This window comes from Gekko japonicus, unplaced genomic scaffold, assembly GCF_001447785.1.
Source record: "Gekko japonicus isolate JY-2015 unplaced genomic scaffold, Gekko_japonicus_V1.1 scaffold242, whole genome shotgun sequence".
Classification (NCBI taxonomy): Eukaryota; Metazoa; Chordata; class Lepidosauria; order Squamata; family Gekkonidae; genus Gekko; species Gekko japonicus.
Window position 1 is genome coordinate 579,617 of NW_015159717.1, and position 22,532 is coordinate 602,148.

The window sequence follows — 22,532 nt, forward strand, 5'->3', positions numbered from 1 at the left end:
CTCCTGTGATCTGGACACAATGCTTCTGTCAATGCATCCTAAGATTGCATTAGCTTTCTTCACAGCCACATCGCACTGCAGGCTCATGTTTAGCTTGTGATCAACCAGAACACCTAGATCCCTTTCACATGTGCTGCTGTCAAGCACTTATCTCTATTGAAATTCATTTTATTTCTCTCAGCCCACTGTTCCAGCCTATCTAGATCATTTTGAATCCTGACTCTGTCTTCTTCAGAATTAGCAATCCCACCCAGCTTCGTGTCATCTGCAAATTTGATAAGCATCCCCTCTATATCTTCCTCCAGGTCATTTATAAAAATATTGAACAACACCGGGCCTAGGACCGAGCCCTGTGGCACTCCCCCCGAGACTTCCCTCCATGTAGACACAGAGCCATTTAGGAGCACTCGTTGAGTACAATTTTTCAACCAACCATGAATCCATCCAATGGTTGCACCATCCAGCCCACACTTAACCAGCTTACCCTCAAGGATATCATGAGAAACTTTGTCTAATGCTTTACTGAAATCTAGATACACTATGTACACAGCATTTTACTGTTGTGATTGCCTTGCAGGGGCCATTGAGAGGGCATAGATTTCTTAAAGCTAAATGCTCTGCTTCTATTATTTGGTGGATTAGCCATCCCCCCCCCCAATATTTTTCTTTTTTAGATTTCCGATTTTCCTGCAAACCTGGAGCTTTTTCAGGTGTGTAGAAAAATCTGTCTTCTTTACCCATTGCTCCACTCTTTGGATTTAAGTATCCATATATGGGGGCATGTTGAGAATTTGATTCAGTGTTCTATTTGTTTCCACTGGTTTCAATGACATGCACATTTTTGCATGTTTTTTTTTGTTTTATTTTTCTCATAAAAGAAAGTAAATGATCTAGACCTCTTGCAAAGATAATGGATTTAAGTATCCATATATGGGGGCATGTTGAGAATTTGATTCAGTGTTCTATTTGTTTCCACTGGTTTCAATGACATGCAATTTTTGCATGGTTTTTTTTTGTTTTCTTTTTCTCATAAAAGAAAGTAAATGATCTAGACCTCTTGCAAAGATAACATTCTGTTTGACTTGCCTCATTCTTTCAATTGCTGATATACAAGACTCCCAGCAGCATCACTGAAGTCTTAACACCATTTGGTGTGACAGTGGTATGTTTCAAGAAGGAATTCACCACAACCCCAATTCTTTTATCTTATAGTGTTCTTTTCCATCTTGTTCATTTTCCAGCTCTGATTAGCGCTCTTTCCCAAAATGGACTTATGCAAGTGTTCAAAGAATGCAATGAATGTCATTTCTGATAGAACAGTAAGACAAAATCTACTGTTTTTTGCATTAAAACTCAAACAGTAATTGCATTGCTGGTATCTGTACCTGCAAGCAACTGAAAATCAGCCGTCACTGCAATTTCTTGGTAGAAGTTGTTGCCACTGATAATTGCTGGATCTTTAAATTGCCCCTTGAGGCAAAAGGAAACTTGAAGATCGTAATTAGGTTTAGTGGGGCCATAGTTTTATTTGTTTGGGAACTGATTTCTCTAATACATCCACACCTATGTAACTTCCTTCTACCTTGCAACCAAGGTCTGCATCCTCACAGCAAACTGGATGGCATTTCACCCTCTATCTAACAGCAGGTTTCATTTTTGTAGGATTCTTGGGTCAGCATCTTTGAATTGTCAGCTTAAATATGAAAAATCATATTGGACAAACATTATCAATGGATCCAAGTATAGCATCAGAGGGTATCCCTGCTGAATCAAGCCATATGACAAAATAAATGGGTCATTGCTGGTGGAAAAGTGTGAGTTAGGAGGAGATGACAAGGGTGAACTGTGGAGGAAATGGAGGTGGTGGGTAGTCATGTCTTGCCAGCTACTGACCCTGGTCAAAGTCATTCCCCAGGCCAAAAGTAGTAATTGTTTTGGAGTAAAAGCTTTCTTATGAGATTCTACTCACAAGTAGGGAGCAGGAAAGGGTGGAAGCAAATGGATGCAGCTGCTTATGAGACACAGAAGGGAAGGGAAGGGAAGGCTGAGGAGGAAAGATCCCCTAATCTGCTAATAGAATTTCCTCAGCAATTGTAAAATAAAATCCATTTCTCTGGAGCATGATACAAGAATATCACTTGTTTTGAGAAAAGGAGTGTTCTAAAGGGGGAAAGATCAGAATTGTAATGCTCACTGTGCAGATCTTAATGGCTTCCACTCTCAAAACCCCATCCTGAGCAATAATGGAGCCATAGCTTATTAAAGGCACTGTCAAGTGCTTGTTGAAATCAATGGAAAATCTCCCGTTGATTTTACCAAGCTGCACATCTAAACTATTTCTTCCATATAAGGCCATAATTGCACATACCAAGATCACATGGATATAGAGTAGTATCCCCTAATGCAGATCATTCAATAGTCGTGCACAAAGTTCTCTTCCAGCTCAAACTCTACTGAGACTTGGTATCTAGGGGTCTAGATCTAGTCATATTATCATCATTTATTACATTTATACCATGCCTACCTTCCATTAAGGAATCTGAGGTGGCAAGATATGCTTTCCAGATGGTCTCCATCCAAGCACTAACCAGACCCAAGCCTGCTTAGCATCAACAAAGTTGTTGGATCATGTGCCTTATAGCCTGGACACAATGATAACTGCTGCGGGATCCAACCCAGTTCCAGAGAGTCTAACTACATGACAAACAGTACTCAGATCATGTCCAGGTCCACCATGAGGACCATTAATCAGACATGTGCTTATGAATTTCCCAGTGAGAATTCAATTGCCAGACATGTAAGATCCAACTTTGATTAGAATCATGGAGCATGGGGAGTGGTTGCTTATACCTTCCTTCTGCACCACTTTTCCAACACTGAGGCAGTGCTATGTGCCACATTGGAGAAACTTCTGTGTACCTCATCAGTACAGGTGAAATAGTAGCCTCTTGGGGCATTCAGGTCAGGAACGGGAAGGCTGAATCCTCTTTTCTTTACATGTCACAGTATTGACTGGAATCAGGCCCTATTCACCTGGAGTGTTCCTAGTGGGGAACTTTCAAGCATACATGGATTGTGCAAACCCCAGGAAGGTCTAGGGGGAGTGTAACATGTGCCTAGGCATGGGTTATGAAACAGGGCTGGGGTGTTTTAAAGCACAGCATAAACAGGCAGAAGAGGAGGCTGACCTCAAGTGTGCCCACCTGTACTCAAAGCAGGAGTCCCACTAAGATAAAAACAGCTAAAGCAGTACAGAAATAGGGGGGGAAACTCAGTTTCCCTCTTAAGTTTCCATGCTGCACTTCATATTGTACTCTCACTTGTGTTGTTTAATGATTCATAGTGTAACTAATGGTGGTAGACACATATCTGGTTGTGGCACTGCTCTATCCTATTTTAGGCCTTGGACCTAACCAGTGATTTCAAATCGCTGCTGAACAATGAACTCACTGGGTAACCTTGAGTAAGTCATACAATCTCAGTCCTCTGTGTGTAAAAGAGGAATTAGATTGTTGTGTTGTGAGTGCTAAAAAGAATTTGCTCATTAAAGGGCCTATAAAAATCCATACAGCTATAAATAATACCTCATCAACAAGAGCTAGGCTAGCAAATCATTTTAGTTGTGACAATAAGTGCCAGCTGCAGCATAAACTATGGTATATATTGAAGCTGATGTTCAGTGTATGATGAAGTCAAGAACTTTGGCCCACACAAAAAATTCTACGAAAATGTGTTAGTCCTCAAGATAACACAGGATTTTGCTTCTTTTGCTCCAACAGAAGAATGCTACAATCTTACGCATGTTTACTAGGACCTCCCCTTGGTGTTCTGAAAGATCAGGCATAAAATTGCACTGTAACAAGGGCTGCGGTCAGATGGGCCATTTGAGGCGATGTCCTTGCAGTTCCCTCCCAGATTTAAAGTGCAGGATCAGATAGTGACATCTGCCTCCGGTTCCCCACCTTCAAATTGGAGTTATCAGGCACCGGTCTTTACAGATGTCTGTGCTTTCACCCGCATTTCTGGCTGTCTGAACTCCCTGTTGAGTAATCAAGCTGTCCAGGAGTGTGAACCTTTTGTTCCATCTTGTTCCCCCCCCTCTTTTTTATTTCTTAGAGATGTGTGCATCAGTGCTTATTCACCCATGGCATTGTCAATCACCGCTTACAAGCAGCCAAGTAGTCATTCTGGATTGGGAGCCCCTGGGGAAGTTGTTTTTGAGTGACAAATCCCCCCCAAAAAACCCTCTCTTCTCTTTCTGCTTCAAAGTTGCTGTTTGAGAGCATCCCATATTTGACACAAGGCTAAATGTACTGAAGTCAATGGGGCTACTCTCCTGTAAATCTGCACTAAGTCCTCCCATGTATTCCAAGGAAGAGAGGTGAAGTGAAGGAGGCTGAGAGGAGCTGCAGTACTTGGTGGACTGTCAAAATGGAGTGCAGGAGGCTGAGAGGAGCTGCAGTACTTGGTAGACTGTCAAAATGGAGTGCTGCATTGAATGAATGCTTCTGCGCATACATGAATGACAATTTTTTAAAGGATGCCACCCAACCACCCACTCCATGGTTACCATGAAGCAATAATCTCAATGGACAACCATGGAGTGAGCATACAGTGAGGCAGGTTGAGGGTGGGAGGTCTGATCTAAACTCTCAGTTACAAAACAAAATGGAGAAATTAGAGGCGGGGACAGAGCACACCAAGTCTGTAAAGCTGTGTTCCTGGGACTTAGAGAATTTGAGTTCTGGATTAAAGTATTCAACTGCAACCAGAGCAACCCAGATTCAAAGTTCTACTCTTTTCCAAGGTTACTGGGTAACTTTGGACCAGATGTGCGTTCTCAGTCTAACCTACCTCACAGAGTTGGAGAAGAGGAAAATCATGGATGCCACCCTGAGCCATTTAAAGGAAAGGCAAGATGGAACGGATGGCTTTACTATTTCTTTTCACCTTGCCAGTAGTTCCTTTTAACCGTTATATTATATCCAGTTCTGGTGCTTCAACCTTTTTTATTTCCAACATCTTGAAAATCACTAACAGAAATATGAATGTTCAACTTTAAATTTCCCCCATGTCATGCCTGTCACAAAACGAATATAAAAAGCAACCCTGAGTGCTTACCCATAGGAATACCTTTGGAAGAAGGCTCATTGATTAGTCTTTATGCATACTTTTGCTTCAAGGTTTGCCAGCTGTACATATTGATTCATGTTGTCTTTAGCACTCATGGCTGTTTTGTAGGCCGTCAGTGATGACAATAAACAAGAATTGAAGCAGTCGTCTTTCAGTCCCTTTTGAGAAGCATAAAATACTATTGTTCTAACTATCTCGTATGTTTTTTGTTGTTGTTGTGGAAGCCTCCCTCATTCAGTGGCCATAGCATTTTACCTTGACAGCTACTGTACTCTGTATTTTGGTTGTATCAATCAAGTTTCCATATCACCTAATTTAGGGAGCATTTTTGTGCTTTCAAGCAGCATAAAAATATTTATAATAATAATAATAATAATAAGCACACGTTCGCAGCTGACGGGAATTTTTGCTCAGTTGTAGACTCAGACATGTTCCAGATGACATTTTCCACTCGGCTTGGCTTGATGACGTCAGCGTTTTTCTCCGGGACTCTTTGGGTCGCAGTGCCACACTGCCACCACCTGGCCGGAACAGCCCATTATAGGCTTCTTGATGCCGAAGAGATCTTCTAGGCTTCCGATCTTACGAGTTGAACATTCCGTTCGCCAGCTACCCACCTCCCCACTCTCTAAAGAGTGGTACCCATTTTATTTACTTGCCGAAGCTTTTGAACCGCTGGGTGGATGGCAAGCTGGGGACAAGGCTGGTAGCTCACACCAGCGCGGGGCTAGAACTGACAGCAGTTCTGTTCAGCTCAGTTGTTACTTGTAACCAGAGGATAAACAACAAGGATGCAGAGTGCTGCTTTCTAACACCAACTAAACAAATGTTTTTAATGTATTATTATGTAGTAGATGTAACAGTGACAATGGTAAACATATTAAGCACCTTTCCAGAATAATCCTAGGGATGTCTACTCAGAAGTCCCATGATATTCATTAGTGCTTACTCCCAGGAAAGGATGCATAGGATTTGTGGTGGAAAGTGCCATCAAGTCACAGCCAACTTAGAGCAACCCTTTAGGGTTTTCAAGGCAAGAGATGTTCGGAGGTGGTTTGTCAATGCCTGCCTCTGGTTCCGGTCACACGAGCGGGATGATCTGCCGCTGAAGGGAGGCAAATTAGAGCTGGAACAAAAAGAACTGCGGGAGCGCGATCTGACATGCTCCCGCAGCTCCGTGCTCCATGCTCCGGCAGCCGATCACATGTGCACATGCATGGGACGGGGAACGGTGCTGGCTGCGATGGGCTACCAGCGCTTCCCTGACCAGACGCCTGGAGTTACCGCGCATCATCTGGAAGGTAGTGCTCTGTTGCTAGTACCTTTTGAATGCGCGTTTTTGGGCCGAAGGGACGGATTGGGGACGGGTGCGTGACGCTTCCCAGATGTTGCAGTGTGATCGCACCCGTTTGATGCGCCCCCAGATCTGTCCCTCTTGCGGGGCAAATCCTCCCGTGTGACCGGGGCCTCTGTTTAGCAACCCTGGACTTCCTTGGTGGTCTCTCATCCAAGTACTACCCATGGTTGGCCCTACTTAGCTTCTGAGATACAATAAGATCAGGTTAGACTGGGCCATCCATGTCAGGATATGCATAGGACTACACCCCTAAATATGTACAATATTAATGTAAACTACTATCAGGAGCCCTTTTGTGTTAACAAGCAGCGTATAAATGTTTCAGGAAATATATAGCACCAAGGATGCTAAGTGCTGCATATCTGCCCACTAGCAGTGTATTGGAGCCCAGTTTGTACCTCCTACATGCATGTAACATGCATTTCCTGGTCTGTATGAATGATATAGAATTTTAGCTCTTGTCTCAGGTATTTGAGCAACCTTCATGTATATTTTGCTTCTTTTTAAAAACTGGTTATGCAGAACCACTAAATGTGTATTGGGTTAACATTTGGGTTAAACCTAGTGGTATCAAGAGACCGGGAGAGGGGGGGAACGTCCTGTCTGTTTAATAGAGGCTTAATGTGTGGACATGGGCAGGTGGAGCTTTTTATGGCCTGGAGGTAAATAACATCACCACCCTGAGCCCGTTCGTGGGGAGGGCGGGATAGAAATTTGAAATAATAAATAAATAACATCCCATTAAGCAGACAGCATTTTTTCCCAAGGCCTGTTGGCAGCCCTGCATGCTCCACATATTATTTCATCATTTAATTCATTCATTCTATTGGTTAATCTGATCCAGATTAGACATTATTAGATATGCATCTGACTACATCCCAAAGGGCAGATTATTCCATAGATGAAAGTTCAGGGGGGGAAAGTAAACTGAAATGTTGTGATAAATACCAACTGAATCAATAAAGCATTTCAATTGACTTTCCACTGCTACACACAAAGCTGGAAGCATTACATCAAATAACTAGGACCATGAAGGTCATACTCTTAAAAGGGCCCAACACCTTTTAAAATGATAGAGAAATCCCATGAGGTGCTAATTCTCCTGATGCTGCAGGCCTTGCTGACTACAGATTTACCAAGCAATAATTTGCTATGGTGATAACATAACCATTTGTTAAGGCAATCATTAGGAATAGCCTGTCAAGTGAACATTAGATATATATATGACAGAGCTGCCACAAAATAAATAGTATCTCCCTCCCTTAGACTCATCCAATTATTCTGTTCCAAAATAGGCTACATTTAGCAGAGAACGCATCCATATTTGAATGTAGAAAAAGAGAGGGAGGATTTGTTTTCCCTTTGTTTAGTCATTCATTCCTAAACTTAATGAATCCATCTATGATTAGCCATAAATGAACACACAGGGGGACTGAACTGAAAAGCTATAGATCTGTTTGTATGCCTCCCAGATTAGGAGTCTGGAGTAGAGCCAAAACAGATTGATTCTGGAACTGATATTTCTGCTTCAGTCTCTAATACAAGCCAATGATTGTTGTGTTTTTAATCATCATTCCTTATTATTTAAGACGGCACCTACAATACAGGGTTGTAGCCTGTCTCCCTTTCTAGATGGGGCTGCCTTAGTTTCAGGTGGAATCAGTTATTTCTTCCTAACCAACAAAACCTTCTGTAACCATGGCCACAATCCATTACACACTTACCTGGAAGTAATTCCTATTAAAATCAGTGGGATTTCGTAGAAAAAGAGCTAGGGGAACTCATTAGCATATGCCACACCCCCTGACATCAGGGGCCCGGTGGTGGACCTGCAAGGCCAGCGGGAGTGCAAGGAAGCCCCACCAAGGCCCTCCCTGGCTCCAGGCAGGCAGGGGTGGGGAGAGGCGGGGAGGAAGCAACTTACCCTCCCTCTTCTCCTGCCTCCTCCTGGCTGAATGAGGGCTGGAAGCGGGGCGGCCGGAAGCAGGGGGCGGGGGGAAGCAGTGGGTGGGGCTTCATCATGTGCCCCGCCCCCTGCACCTCACCCGAGGGAACTGCGTTCCCCTGCGTTCCCCCCCGAAATGACCTCTGGATGTACTTCTGAGTAGACTTGCTAAGGCTTGTTTCAAAGATCCTGTTGTGTACTGCCTCTTTAAGAGACTATCTCAGTAGGCCTCAGAGCAAGCAGGAGAGTAGGGGAGACTCAGTGCTTCTTTTCTCAGTCTCCCTACTAGCAGCCTGCAGGAGTTCAGGGCCTACTAAAACAACCATGGCCTAGAGCTGTAGAAACAGTTTTGTTCTTTATTCCAATAGCCAAGTTACCTGCCCTACAGTTAAACAGAACTGAGTGTTTGTTGTTTGCCTCACTCAACAAAAGATCCCATGTGCATTTTACAGTACAATCCTAAACAAAGATAGTCTTCTAAATCCTTTGACGTTAATGGGATTAAAAGGGTATAACTCTACTAAGGACTTCACCACTAATATCCTTGACCTGTTAACATCAGAAACATATAACTTGAATCTGAATAACAAAGTTTGAGTCCAGTGGCACCTTTAAGACTGTTAAGTATGGAACTCAACGCCATCTCATAAGTAAAACAGTGAATCCGCTTTATTGAAGTAACAGGAACAATCAGAGAACACACAAACAGTAGAGCAAAAGCTCCCTTTTAAACTATCCCGGGCTAGTGTAGCCACGCCCTAGAACAGTTAAGGACCAATGATATTACAAAGATAACAACCAATCAGATTCGTTCCCTCCTGAACATTTCTCTGCCTTCTGATTGGGTACTTATATACAACAGCCAATAGAATTGTGACAGCTTCAATCCTACTGTGGTCTCAAGCTTAACATGGCTTTTAATACAGTTAAAGACATAACAAAGACCAACAAAGTTTTATTCAATGCATGAGCTTTTGTGTGCATGCACACTTCCTCAGATACAATGAAATGGAATTTAATGGCATATACAATATTAGAAGATTAACATGTGAATAAGCCTGGGATGGTGTAGTTGATTTTGTTAGGCCCAGTGATTGTGTTGTCTGGGTGTATGTGGTAGCAAAGTTGGCATCTGGGTTTACCGCAGTGTCCATGTTCAAATTAGATGTTGCATTGTTCTGGGTGAGGAGGTGTTTGAGTCTGGGGGGCTGTCTGTGTGCAAGGAAAGAATCTGAATAGTTATTTTTTAAAGTTAAGAAGCTTTTACGATTTATAATGAATAAATTACAAGTCATTTGCAACTGTACCCTGGAGATAACTCTTGAGAGTCCCTTGGACTGCAAGGAGATCGAATCAGTCAATCCTAAAAGAAATCAACCCTGGCCCCTGCCACACGGGGGGGGGGGGGGACACCCGCAAAGGGGCGGCTTTTTAAAGCCGCACCAAAAGAGACACGTGGTGGCGTGATCACATAGATCCCCTAAGCCGCCATGTACTTCCTCCCCGGCACGATCAGAGGGGGGGGGAGCCACTGAAAGGGGAGCGAGGCAGCCAAACTGCGCATGTGTGCATATGCGCAGTTTGGCCGGGAGCCGGGATTGCTCCAGACGAAGCGTGTGGAGGCGATCCCACGGCCGCACTTGATGCGGCATTCCCAGTAAGTCCACCTCTGGGGGTGGTTCTTTTTAACTGTGGGTGAGATCGCGCCTGTGTGCTGCGCAGAGTGACATCATCACATTGGGAATGCAGTGCCATGTGCACGCGCACACCCTCTCCCAGACCAAAACCCTCCGTGTGACCGGGGCTCCTGACTGTTCCCTGGAAGGCCAGATACTGAAGCTAAAGCTCAAATACTTTGGCCACCAAATGAGAAGGGCGAACTCATTGGAGAAGAACCTGATGCTGGGAATGATTGAAGGTAAAAGAAAGGGACAGCAAAGGATGAGATGGTTAGACAGTGTTATTGATGTACCAAACATGCAATTGAGCAAACTCTGGAGGACAGTGGAAGACAGGAGGGCCTGGTGTGATGTGGTCCATGGGGTCGCAAAGAGTCGGACTCGACTGTGCAACAGCTGCCACTGAGCTTTTAAAACAGATATTTTCTCACACTAAAAAGAAGCTATCATTCTTTAAAGGTAAAAGCCGCAAATTAAAGCAGATCTCTTTTCTGAACAGTTCTTAGTTGGGTAAATCAGTGCCCCACATGCACCAGTGCACCACACAGGCTATGATCCTGCTAAAGTATACTAGGCACTCTTCATAAATAAATTACACAGATCTCTTTTTGCAGTTTTGTACAGTATTTTTTTTGCTAGAGACAGTTTTTATATTTCAGCTGCCTTCTCCACATAGATTACCTGTTATCCACATCAAATGAACGTATTCCAAGATCTGTTGGTTTATTTGAATTAGATACACTGTGCTTGCTCCGTATTTCAACCAATTAGGATGGGATGGAGTAATTATGCATACAACTGCACTGTTACTGTCGTACTTTTTCTATAAATCAGAAGCCAATATATGTATTTCACATTCTAACTAGTACTAGATAATATTCATTTTGAGTGGACATTTATAAATTACTACAGTCTTGAGGCCCAGCCTTCTATTTTGCATTTTACGTCTCATAAAGAAGCACTGCAGAGAACTACATAGGTGATTTCTGCAGCATCTATCAGGTCAATTCAACAGAGGAGAAGCTATTGAGAGCTACTTTTTCAATATATTATTAGCACTCTGCTCCGCTACTCTGCTAAGATTATGTACTTCAGTTTAAATCCATTTGGTGTCAGCTAAAAAACTGTTCATACCATTCCCACTTGCACATAAAAGCTGTAGGAAAAGTTTTGACTCTGCAGACCTTCTCTTGCTGTGATAGGGAGTTGGTCTAGTAATAGGCACCCAAAACATCATTTGATTATTTTTACTTGACTCATTATACTTCCAGATGATCTGGCACTCTATCCACTTATTCACACTTTCGATGGTAAGAAACCTCAATGGTATCACTTGCAAAGAACTTCATACTCTTGAGAGAACTGATAATTTACGGTAACAAATTGATACCATGGAATTATACTAGAGATGGATTATGGACTGTGTAACACTGTGATTTCTCAGGCATTGCAAGCAGCAGTAATCAGTACCCAGACTTTTTAAGTAACATATGCATTATTATTAGGCGTATACCAATATATCATTTTTGGCACCATAACAGAAAATTCACATCAGCTGTTCCCAAGCAGTAACATTTCTGCAAATATTTTTGTTATGGCAAATTCTGGGTGATGCTTGCATAATTTATGATCCATAAGGAACTTTTCCTACCAACTGATGCTTGAAGTAAGCAGTTCTGACAGCATAAATCACCTATTGGGAGGCAAGTAAATAATCTGAATTACCCCTAGAAATGAATAGTACTTTGAACATCAATTGATTTTTTTTCCTTTTCAGCAACTCTGATAATGCCCTCTGCACCTATCTATAAAATCCTCATCTGTACCCTATTAATTTATTATCACATTTAGGTTTTGCGTTTTTACAAAATAATTTTCACAAGACATCATGAAAGCCAAACAGCTCATAAAGCAAGCAAATGTATTCCTACAAAGTAAGGCAATCTGTCACAGAGATCACCTATGGTATCCCTTCATTTTCTACTTGGTTCCTACACTGAGAGGGGCTGTGGCTCAGTGGCAGAGCATCTAAAGTCCTAAGTTCAATCTCCAGCATCACTAGTTAAAAGGATCAGGTAGCAGGTGATGTGAGAGACCTCTGCCTAAGATCCTGGAGACCCACTGCAAGTCAGAGTAGACAATACTGACTCTAATGGATGATTGATCTGATTCAGTATAAGGCAGCTTCATGTATCCATGAGTCTTTTTCACGTGTCCTGTGAACTGTGAATGGGACAGTGCTTGCTCTACCCTTTCTCACACATGTCCATCTTATTTATTTATTTATTTCATCACATTTCTATACCGCTCCTTCCTGAAGGCTTGGAGCGGTTTACACATATATTTAATCACCTAACTAGGGCCACATATATTCAGGGGAGATGTATGCCTTACCAGGCACCTTAAGCAGCGTAGATCTTTTTTCTTTCTGAGGCGGGTCTTGCTGGAACCAAGCGGTAGTGTCTTTTTTCCGGCGGAGGTCTGTTTTCTTCGGCTCGGCTCCCCTGGGATGGCCCTCCGTGGCACGCGGCTGCGCAATGAGTCGCACTGGTCTCTGTCCCACAGGCGTCGACTGCGCTTACGTCACCATGCCTCCACGCTGCCCGGACCATGCCTCCATGAGTTGCCTGCAATTTTTGCCACCAATCCGTCGCCGTGTTCTTTTTCTACCGGCTTGCTCATTGTTCGCCGCCGCCGCTGCCCTCCAGTATTGGAGGTAGGATGCCCCCCCACTCCTAAGGAGTGGGTACCCATCTTCTGAGGAAAGGCCAGACTTATCTCATACCAACACATGAAGTGAAATGAACTTTGCATGCAAGGCTTAATGTGTGCCAGTGTGCGGCTCTGACACCTATTTTATATGCCAGGATGAAATCTCAGAAAAGATGAAGCCTGAATAGAGGGCTATATACCCTGCTGTAGATTACATTCCTTTGTCGGTGCACAAATATTAGGAATAACCACTTCAGGTTCAAAAAGAACCTCAACATTTTCTCCTTGAAATTCAGAATGTACTACATCTCACTGGGTTTTTTTGTTGGGTTTTTTTTGGCCCCCCGAAGGGGAATTTTTATTGCATTTTCTATAAACTACAAAGTAACAAGGAAGGGTAACTACAAACTATGGGAGAAAGTAAAGAAAACCACTAAAATCCCAAGAGATGGAGGTCATACAAAGCTTTAAAATTAGCTTAATTTTTTAAAAAAAATGTTGTTGAAAGTGTTCATCAGATATTTCACTTATATGATCAATTCCAGCAAAACTGACTATATAAAGAGTAATACCAAGTCATAATTATAAATTGTTTAAGCAAACAACAGAGAATAGCAACTCATTAATTAACTTTCTTATTCCCCCCCAATAGCCTTATTTAGGGGGAAACCTCCCCATTTCGAAACCAAGTCCTCATCAGTAAGTGTGATTGTTATCTTGTCTTCTCTCCTTCGTTGCAATCTTCTTCCTCTTTATCTTCCTCTCCCATTGACCAATGTTGTTGCAGCTATGGTTGACCAGCCTTTGCGATAGAGTTCATTTTTTCCCTTTCAATGCTTAGATGTTTGTAGTCAGAGTATCCTCTGGAGAATCTTATCACAGTCTCACCAGGCAGATTAATATTCTTGGATATGTCCATAGATCACATCCTCCCTGTGTAAATCACTTTTAATTTGGAACCGGTCCCAAAACATCCTTTAAAGCTTGTCTTAAATTCTCCTCCTATTTGTAGTCATAAAGATTAGTTCTCGAACCTTGTCTCTATCTTACTGCAATGCCTTTACATTTGCCTACAATACAGTAGAGTTCGGCTTATAGGCCAGGAGAGGGCACCATATATCTATACTTTGGAAGAGTCTATGGTTATTTCCAGTCATCTGACCTGACCGATTTTACACACACTTCCTGAAGAAGGCTGAGGCTTCATTCCGCTCCTGATCGCCATTTTTAGGGTTGTTTACCTTTTAAAACTTTTGTCAAAGTCCCAAATGTTTGCTTGATCACTTGAACACCTCTTGGAAGCTCTTTATAATAGTCCATGTTCGCTTTAGATGCCTCCCCCCCCTTAACATGCTTCAGAATCCTGATGGTTTTGTGCGGGGGAGAGTTCCCTCCCCCCTTCGCTTACAAGAAGAGGGAGCTTTAAAATGCCTTTCTGATGTCTTCGCTTTAACCAAACTCACATTTCAATGTAGATCTCAGCTTCACAGCCTGGATCTCGCCTTGATGTATGGGTAACTTGCTTAATCTCCAACTGCTTGTCCCAGTATGCGTCCCTGAGTCCAATACTGAGAACTCAGTGGCAAGACCATCGGGGCATAGGGCAGCCTCCCTTCGCCGGCTGGTTGCCGGAGGAAAGGCTACCCCCACACCCCATGGCTAGGAGCCCATTGCAATGGCTCCAGGGAGGGTGTGTACATTTGCACCCCCTCCCATCCGCTGGTTCATGGCACACGTCTCTCAGAGCTCCGAGTAGCTGCGGCCATTGCTAAGGTGCAAAACTGGAAGCCAACTACATCTCACTGTTCTTCAAAGGGGCATTAGTTGTTCATTTGCTCATTTAAAAGATATATATGCTTCATTCTCAAACCATATTTGTTCACAAGATGTCTCACACACCATAAAAATATATAACACAATATTAGTATCTTTAAAACCTACCAAATGTTACAAATTAATTTAACAACTCAGCAATGATTAAAATATTTTTATTCCAGCCTCCCAGCTCTTAAAGGCCAAAATCCAAGAAATCATATCCCCCCTAAAAAAAGTGAAAACCCCAGATAAAAGTCTTAGCAGTTAGGAATGTTTTTTGCTTCCTGCCTAAATATAGGAAGTCTGGAGGTGAAACACTATTTGGAGAGAGTTCCATAAGTAGGGTGCTATCACAGAAAATGTTCTCTCACTTGTTAGTCATTTACCATACTTCAGAAGGAGCGGGCACATGAAAACAGGCCTGTCCAGAAGATCCAAGTCAATGGGTGGGAATATATGGGAGAACATATCCCTTTAAGTATTCTAGTCCCAGCCTGTTTGAAACCTTCAAGGTAATAATCAGTACCTTGAATTAATTCTGAAAACAAATAAACAGCTAATGAAGTTCTTGTAAGATTAGGATAATATAATATCTATAACAAATCCAAGATTATCTGGATGATATATTTTGTACCAACTGAAGCATCTGAAATGTCTTCTTGGGCAGCACCACATAGAATGTACTGCAATAATCCAATCTGGGTGTGATTACAACATGGGAAACTGTTGCCAAACCATGGCTGACGGGGAAAGGTGCACCAGCCTAGTCTGGGCAAAGGCACTGTATGTCACAGAGGAGATCTGTGCCTCCATCTGGAACTCAAGGTCCAAAACTATCCCCAAGCCACAATATTTTAAAATTAAATGCTATGTAGTGTCATGCCTCTGCCATGCCCCCAGGAGCATGCCATTTTCTGCCGTTGCTTCTGTCACATTGAGGGGATACTTCACACACCTCAGGATGGGAGGGGAGGAGTTATACCCACACAGTTCCTCCTCCTTCCACCTGGAGGGCTCTCTCATGCAGCCTTGAGTCTCCAGGTCATTCTTCCTTGGCTTGCTATCAGGAGCCTCCTTTTAAACTCCCCACCACTCCCCTGAACAGCCCGGGGGGGGCCTTTTCCCCTTACAGGCCAGACATGTCCATCAGGCTGGGACTGTGGCAGTTGGCTCCAGCCTGCCGCAGCCCCTCCAGAAGCTCCACCCTACCCTCGGCATCAGCTGGGTCCATCCAATCCAGAGCAGGGCCACATCTGAAACATGAGGGAGGGGAGGGGCCTTAGCCATTACTCACTGGGGGGAGCCAACCTGTAGAGCCATCTTCCCAGCACCAGCTGATGTGGCCAGGCTCAACCCAGCCCAGGGAAGTGCACTGAGTGCTCCATGATTTGGTGGTGCCATCAGGGCCTGCTGGAGGGTGGTAACTGCCCCAGCCCCCCTTTTGTCATCACCACTGGACCCACTTGCCACGCCGGGCTTCCTGCCAGCCTCGCTGCTCTCCTGGGTCCCTCCTGCTCCAACTGCTCCTGTCCAGGTAAGCTGACTTGGCCAGGCACCGGGGCTGGCCTGGGGGTCTCTTTGCCATTGGAAACCCATAGGGAGATGGCACCATATCAGCTGGGCAGCCATGTGGCCATGGCGCCAGCCCTGACCCCAGACACAAACACCCTGGGTGAGTCACTCAGGTGGTTTTCTCAAAAACCTGGGACATGTAGTCCATGTTGAAGTGTCTCCATCCTGGCTAGTGCTCAGGGCCGGCCCAAGGGTTTTTTTGCACACTAGGCAAGGGTTTTTTGCACACTTGTGATGCCCCCCCTCACTGCAGATCTATATTTCTCCAAGCTACCTTCTGGCGCCCCCCCCCCCCGGTGTGCCCCCCCACCCCAGCACGACAGCCCCACCGCAGCAGGAGCAGCTGAAGGCGAGATCTCCTATTTTGGCTTCTTTCATGCCGGGATATTGGATGACTGCTCTTTTCTTTAATGGGTTTTTCTCTGCTTCCTTAAAGGCTTTCCCTCATATTCTTCTGCTGTCATCCTTGACAATAAAAAGTACAAAAAATGCAGAGGTTTTTTAAAAAAACACCCCAATATTGAGGCCAGAAAAAGATGTTTTCCCCACTCCTGCCCAAACTGAAAGGTCTTGAAGGTTCCTGACTTTATGATGCTCTTTACTATATATATGGATGCTTTCAATATTGGGAAAGGGGCCAGACTGGGAGGATAGAATCTAACGTTTCATCCTTTATCTTCATTGGAAGTTAGCGAAGAAAGAACAGCACCTCTCCGCCCAAGAAAAAGAATGTTTGGCAATAGCATGGGCCTTGGAGAAATGAAAACTGTACATCTGGGGAAGGAAATTCATGCTGAGTGGTGACCATTCCTCATTATGTTGGTTGAACCAAGTGAAAAGTACCAATAGCAAATTAATTAGAAGGGAGTCTCCTATTATGGGATTTCAGCTTCAACATTGTGCACGTAAGTGGGAAAGAGAATGTAGCCACCAATGCATTCTCCAGTAGCACCTAAAGGTGCAGCTTGTAAAATTGGTGCAAATTATATATAGTTATGTCAGATTATGCTCTATAGGGATTTTAAACATGTAAAATGCAAACATATGATACAGCCCATTGCACAAGAGAGGCTGGAAAGAACCTTCCCCAAAGGGGTAACAATCAGCTCTGAGTCCTTCTCCTCAGGCCACACAAGAGACACCAAGTAAAAGGGTTTTTTCTTTGTGCGAGTGGTTTGCGGTTTGCCTAGCCAGAGAAAGGGAAGCTGCTGCTCCTTAATGCATGTAAATAGGCCTACCCACCCCCTTCTGCTCTCCCACCCTTGAAAGGAAAAAAAAGAGCAGCAGGAAGCGTGATTGCTTCTTATTGCCTCCTCCCCCCTCCCTTCCACAAAAAAGCGAATGGGATCTTCACTGGGCCAGACCGAATCGTCTAGCCTAAGTTTAAAATTGCAATACACGCAGAAGCCCCACGGCCTCAAACCGTCCGGTGATCCCACACATCAAGATTAAAGCCTGCCTTCCCCCCCCACCCGCTGTTTAAAAGGGCACCTCTGAGCACATTAACGAAGAGTGACATCCTCCCCATTCCCCCCCCCACTCATCCAGCTTATAGCTTCCAAGCACCCTGGAGTTTTCTCCTAAAAGACTTAACTCCAAACCGACTCCGCTCTCGGTCATGCACTCATCCTGTGTTCCTAGGCGAACTTGCTCTCTGCAGCGCGTAGAGCTGTGCCCCTGCAGTGGTGCTCTGTGACTGTGAGAAACTGTCGCTGCTGCGATCCTGAGCCTGGAAGATCGAGCCTGTGGTACATAGAAATAAATATTTCTCAAAGGCGCCAGCCCGGTCTCTCCACTCCCCCCACACACACTTTTTGAGTCACCCAAAGCTTACAAAAACCTGGGGATGTGTGGACGTCCAGCGGGGGGGTGCCATGTCAGGGGAGGGAGGGCGGTTCTCGCGTCCCTAGAAACCAGGGGAGTGGCGGGGCGGGGCTGTATGAACCTGCCTGCAGGGAGCCGAGAAGCGAAAGTAAATCCCCACTGGCACTCGAGGAGGAGGAGGGGTGCAGCTGAGCAGGGTGGGGGGAGGGCAGCAGGGCGGCAGGCCAGTGCCCACCTCCAGGGTCTGCAGCCCAGCTGCTCTAGGCAAAAGTCTAGTTTGCCTAGTGGGTGGGCCGGCCCTGCTAGTGCTACACAATGAAACTGAAAGGAAGGAGAAAGAGGTACAACCAGAGAACCCATTGATTGAGATCTTTCATCCTAGCCATCCACAATAGCAGTGCATGGCAGGTCACCAGGATAAATGGATTATTTGCCAAGTGGTATTGAAGCACCCCAACCAACCACTTGATTGCCAAGGCCTCTTTCTTAATGGTGGCGTGTTTCTGTTTGGCCAGCTGCAGCTTGTGGTTGATGAGCAGGACCATGTGCTCTTGGCCCTCTATCTCTTGGGACAGCACAGTTCCCAAACCAGTGCCTGAAGCATCCATCTGGACCAGGAAAGGTTGGTCAAAGTTGGGATTACAGAGGACTGGGAGCGGGTACCCATGACAGGCCCATACAGAGAGTGTCTAACATAGCTTGCATAGAAGGGTTCCAGCAGATTTTGGTGGGTTTATGCTTCCATAAGAAGTCTATCAGGGGGCTGGCGATGGTGGCAAAGTGGAGTATAAATTTGCTGTAGTACCCCCATTAGACCCAGGAAGCACTGCATCTGTCACTTGGTGATAGGTTGAGGATTCTGCTCTAGTGTGACCACCTTGTTGGACATTCGTCTCAGCTGTTCATGGCCAACAAGGAGGCCCAGGTACTTGAGTTCCCCAAACCCCACGTAGCTCTTTTTGGGTTGGCACTCAACTACACATCGGACAGGTCTTGCAGGGCTTGACCTAGTGTTGAAAGTGTGTGAGCCAGTCTGGACTGCAGACAGTGACGTCATTTATGTATGCAAACATAAACCCAGAACATTGGGTGAGGGCTCAATTGACCAGGTGCTGGAAAGTGGCCACCACACTGTGATGTCCAAAGGGCTACATGCAGAATTGGAAAAGACCCTGAGGGGTGGTGAAGGCAGTCTTCTAGCGGTCTACTGGATTTATAAGGACTTGCCAGTAGCCTTTTGTGAGGTTGAGTGTGGTGAGATACTGAGCCATCCCTAATTGATTGATCAGAAGTTCTGCCAGTGGCATCTAATTGATTGATCAGAAGTTCTGCCAGTTCTGGCGTGGGGTATGCAATGAACTCCATGATCTTGTTGACTTCATGGTAGTCCGCGCAGAATCATATGCTCCCATTGGGCTTTGGAACTAATATGATGGGACTCTACCAGGCACTCTGCGGAGGCTCTATCACCCCTAGTCATAGCATGTCCCTTATTTCTTGGTCAATGGCTTCCCACTGCTTCCTAGGGATGGAACTCCAGGGGGCTTGGGCTACATTCCTTGACAGAGTCCATACATCATTCCAACTGGAGGTTTTCCCCGGATAGAGGGAAAGGACTCAGGTCCATTTTTCAACAAGTTCTGTACATCAGCCTGCTGTTTGTGGGTCAGCCTGGGGTTCAGGTATGGCTGATTGTCATTCTGAGCACTAGGGCTCCAGGGTAGGTCCCCAGAAGGCAGCTCCCCTGGGTCCTCAGCAAGGTGACATGTGGGAAGATCCCATGGGTGCCATTCCTTCAGACTGCTGATGTGGATCCACCATCACTGCCATTGGGTGGGACCAACTGCACCTTATGTGACAAGGGGCCTAGCATCTGAGTAATGGGGTACAGGCCTTGCCAGGGGTTGCCCCTGGTAAGGGCTAGGGCCTCTCAGTGCATGAGGGTTTTTTTGCCAACCTGGTTCGTCCTTTTCCCACCTGGAGGTCCAACAAGAGGGCATAGAAGCTGAGACCTTCCCCTGATGTTTCCTCCTGGCTCTAATATTCAGAGGTTTACTGTTTCTGAACATGGTGTAGTTCTCAAAATCATGTTAACTTCATAAAGGACTGTGGCACAAGTCAAGCTGAACACAATAAATGGGAGCCTCATGTGCCTCTTTAGGACCAATCTGCTCCATTGCCCAAATGAGGATATACCCAGCAACTTGTGAAATAGTGCAAAGGATGCCAGAATGCACTGTCATCCCTTCAGGTCACATCACATTTGCTTCTTCAGCAGCTCTACTGCCTCTCAAGGAGGGAAGGATGAGTAGCAGCAGACCCAGAAGGCAGAAGGGGTGTGATGGCACCTTTACCATAGCTAAGATGGGTTTCCAAATTACCAACTGCCAAAACCTATCCTGAAGTCTTGCTCTGAAGTATTGTAATAATTTCAGTTTTCTGTAAGTATATGTTCATTCTCCATCAAACAAACATAAACTGTCTTAAATTAGTAGAAATAAAAATCCAGATGACTAAATACAGAAGTATTTGGGGGGGTCAACAGTGGGAGGGCTTCTAATGTCCTGGCCCCACTGGTAGACCTCCTGATGGCACCTGGTATTTCTGGCCACTGTGTGATACAGAGTGTTGGACTGGATGGGCCTTTGGCCTGATCCAACATTGGGATCTCTTATGTTCTTATGTTCTTAAGTAGAGTGATTGTCACATCATTCTGATATGATTCAAAGTGATAATGATGGCAACAACCATCAGATGACTAATTATTGTTGCAGGTAAAAATCTGTTGTGATATTTAGCATCTGTATCATTATGATATGATAGAAATATTTACCTATATTAAGCACAAATTATCTGCTTTGAAGGAAAAGATTAAATCAGCTGGGAAACACCCTTGGAGCAATAGTTACGGTAGTGCAGACCTGCACATAAATATGTCACCATATGAAATCCAAAACAAAGAAACTTACCTTGGATATCAGATGTACAGTAATCTTTCCAGTGTGATTTCAGGTTGATCTGTGCACATGGTGGTTTCCAAAATTAGTGCTCCCATAATCTGGCCATGCAACATGAAGATGAAACTTTCATGGACAACAAAAACATTGTATATGGAGTGCATGTAGCAACATAGCAACCCAATACTCAACTGGGGGGCAATTGCCAGTTTCAGCCAGCCAACCATGTCAATCTGTGCAGAAAAAAGAGGGTTCTTGTGACATCTTAAAGTCTTAAAGATTTCTTGTAGCATTAATTTTTGTAGTCTACAGCCTCCTTCATCATTGTTCATTTGAATTCAAGAGAGAAATTTACTCAGATTCTAGAGGATGTTTACCATACCTACATGTCATCCTGCTGTATGTTTACTAAACGTATATTTGGAAACTAACCCACCATGACCAATTGTCTGAACCCATTCAGATAAACACAAAGCTGCAGAGGTGTCATAGCCATTTAATGAGCTAGATTAGGAGTAAAACATTTGGTTTATGATCCAGTCCCAACTTCAGCCGAGTTCTCTTTTTTGAGAAAATAATTGTCAAGATTTTACCGTGTTGGCAATTATTTGAATGGTAAAGAGACAGAAGTGATGAGCTTCATTCAGCCACCCTGAGCCTCCTTTGGCGGGGAGGGTGGGGTAGTCATTAGGAAACAATTACTTTACCAATGAAACACCATATTATTTCTCTTCAAAACACACATTATTTTAACTGTAAGGCTATTTACACAACAATATTTGCAAAGCATTCTATCATCTCATGTTGGGCCATATTCAACCTTGTTATATGAGTATTTCAGGCAATTCAGCACTCCAGATGGTTGAATATATGAAAATGAAGGCATGACCAGACTGAAGTTGATGAGGTTTGGTACTGCAGTATCCTAAGCATGTTCTTTGGACCCATAAAATGTCCCCTTCTTCTCTCAGGTATTCTTTTTGACACTGAACCGATGGGTCCTGATTAAAGGAGGCAAGTTGTTTACAACCATGTTGTTCTAAAATTAAAATACAAAAAACCAAGGCCACAATCCATGTAATACCTTTTATTGGTAAATGTAAAAGTCTCCCTTGCTTGAAAGCCAGTCGAATCCGACTCTAGGGCGCAGTGCTCATCTCCGTTTCCAAGCCGAAGAGCCAGTGCTGTCTGAAGACATTTCTGTGGTCATGTGGCCGGCATGACTATATGCTGAGGTGTATGGAATGCTGTTACCTTCCCACCAAAGCGGTACCTATTTATCTACTTGCAATTTCTTGCTTTCGAACTGCTAGGTTGGCAGGAGCTGGGACCAGGAGCTGGGACCAGCTGTCATGCAGCACTCAGTTCTCGAACCACTGAACTACCGACCTTCCGGTCTGCAGTTCAGCATCTTAACTATTGAACCACCACAGCCCTTAGGACCAACCGAATAATACATTATTTGGTTGGTGTATCCTCCTTAATAACCTCTTATAGTTGTTTGCTGCTCCAAGTAGCTAGAATTTGCTTCACACTAG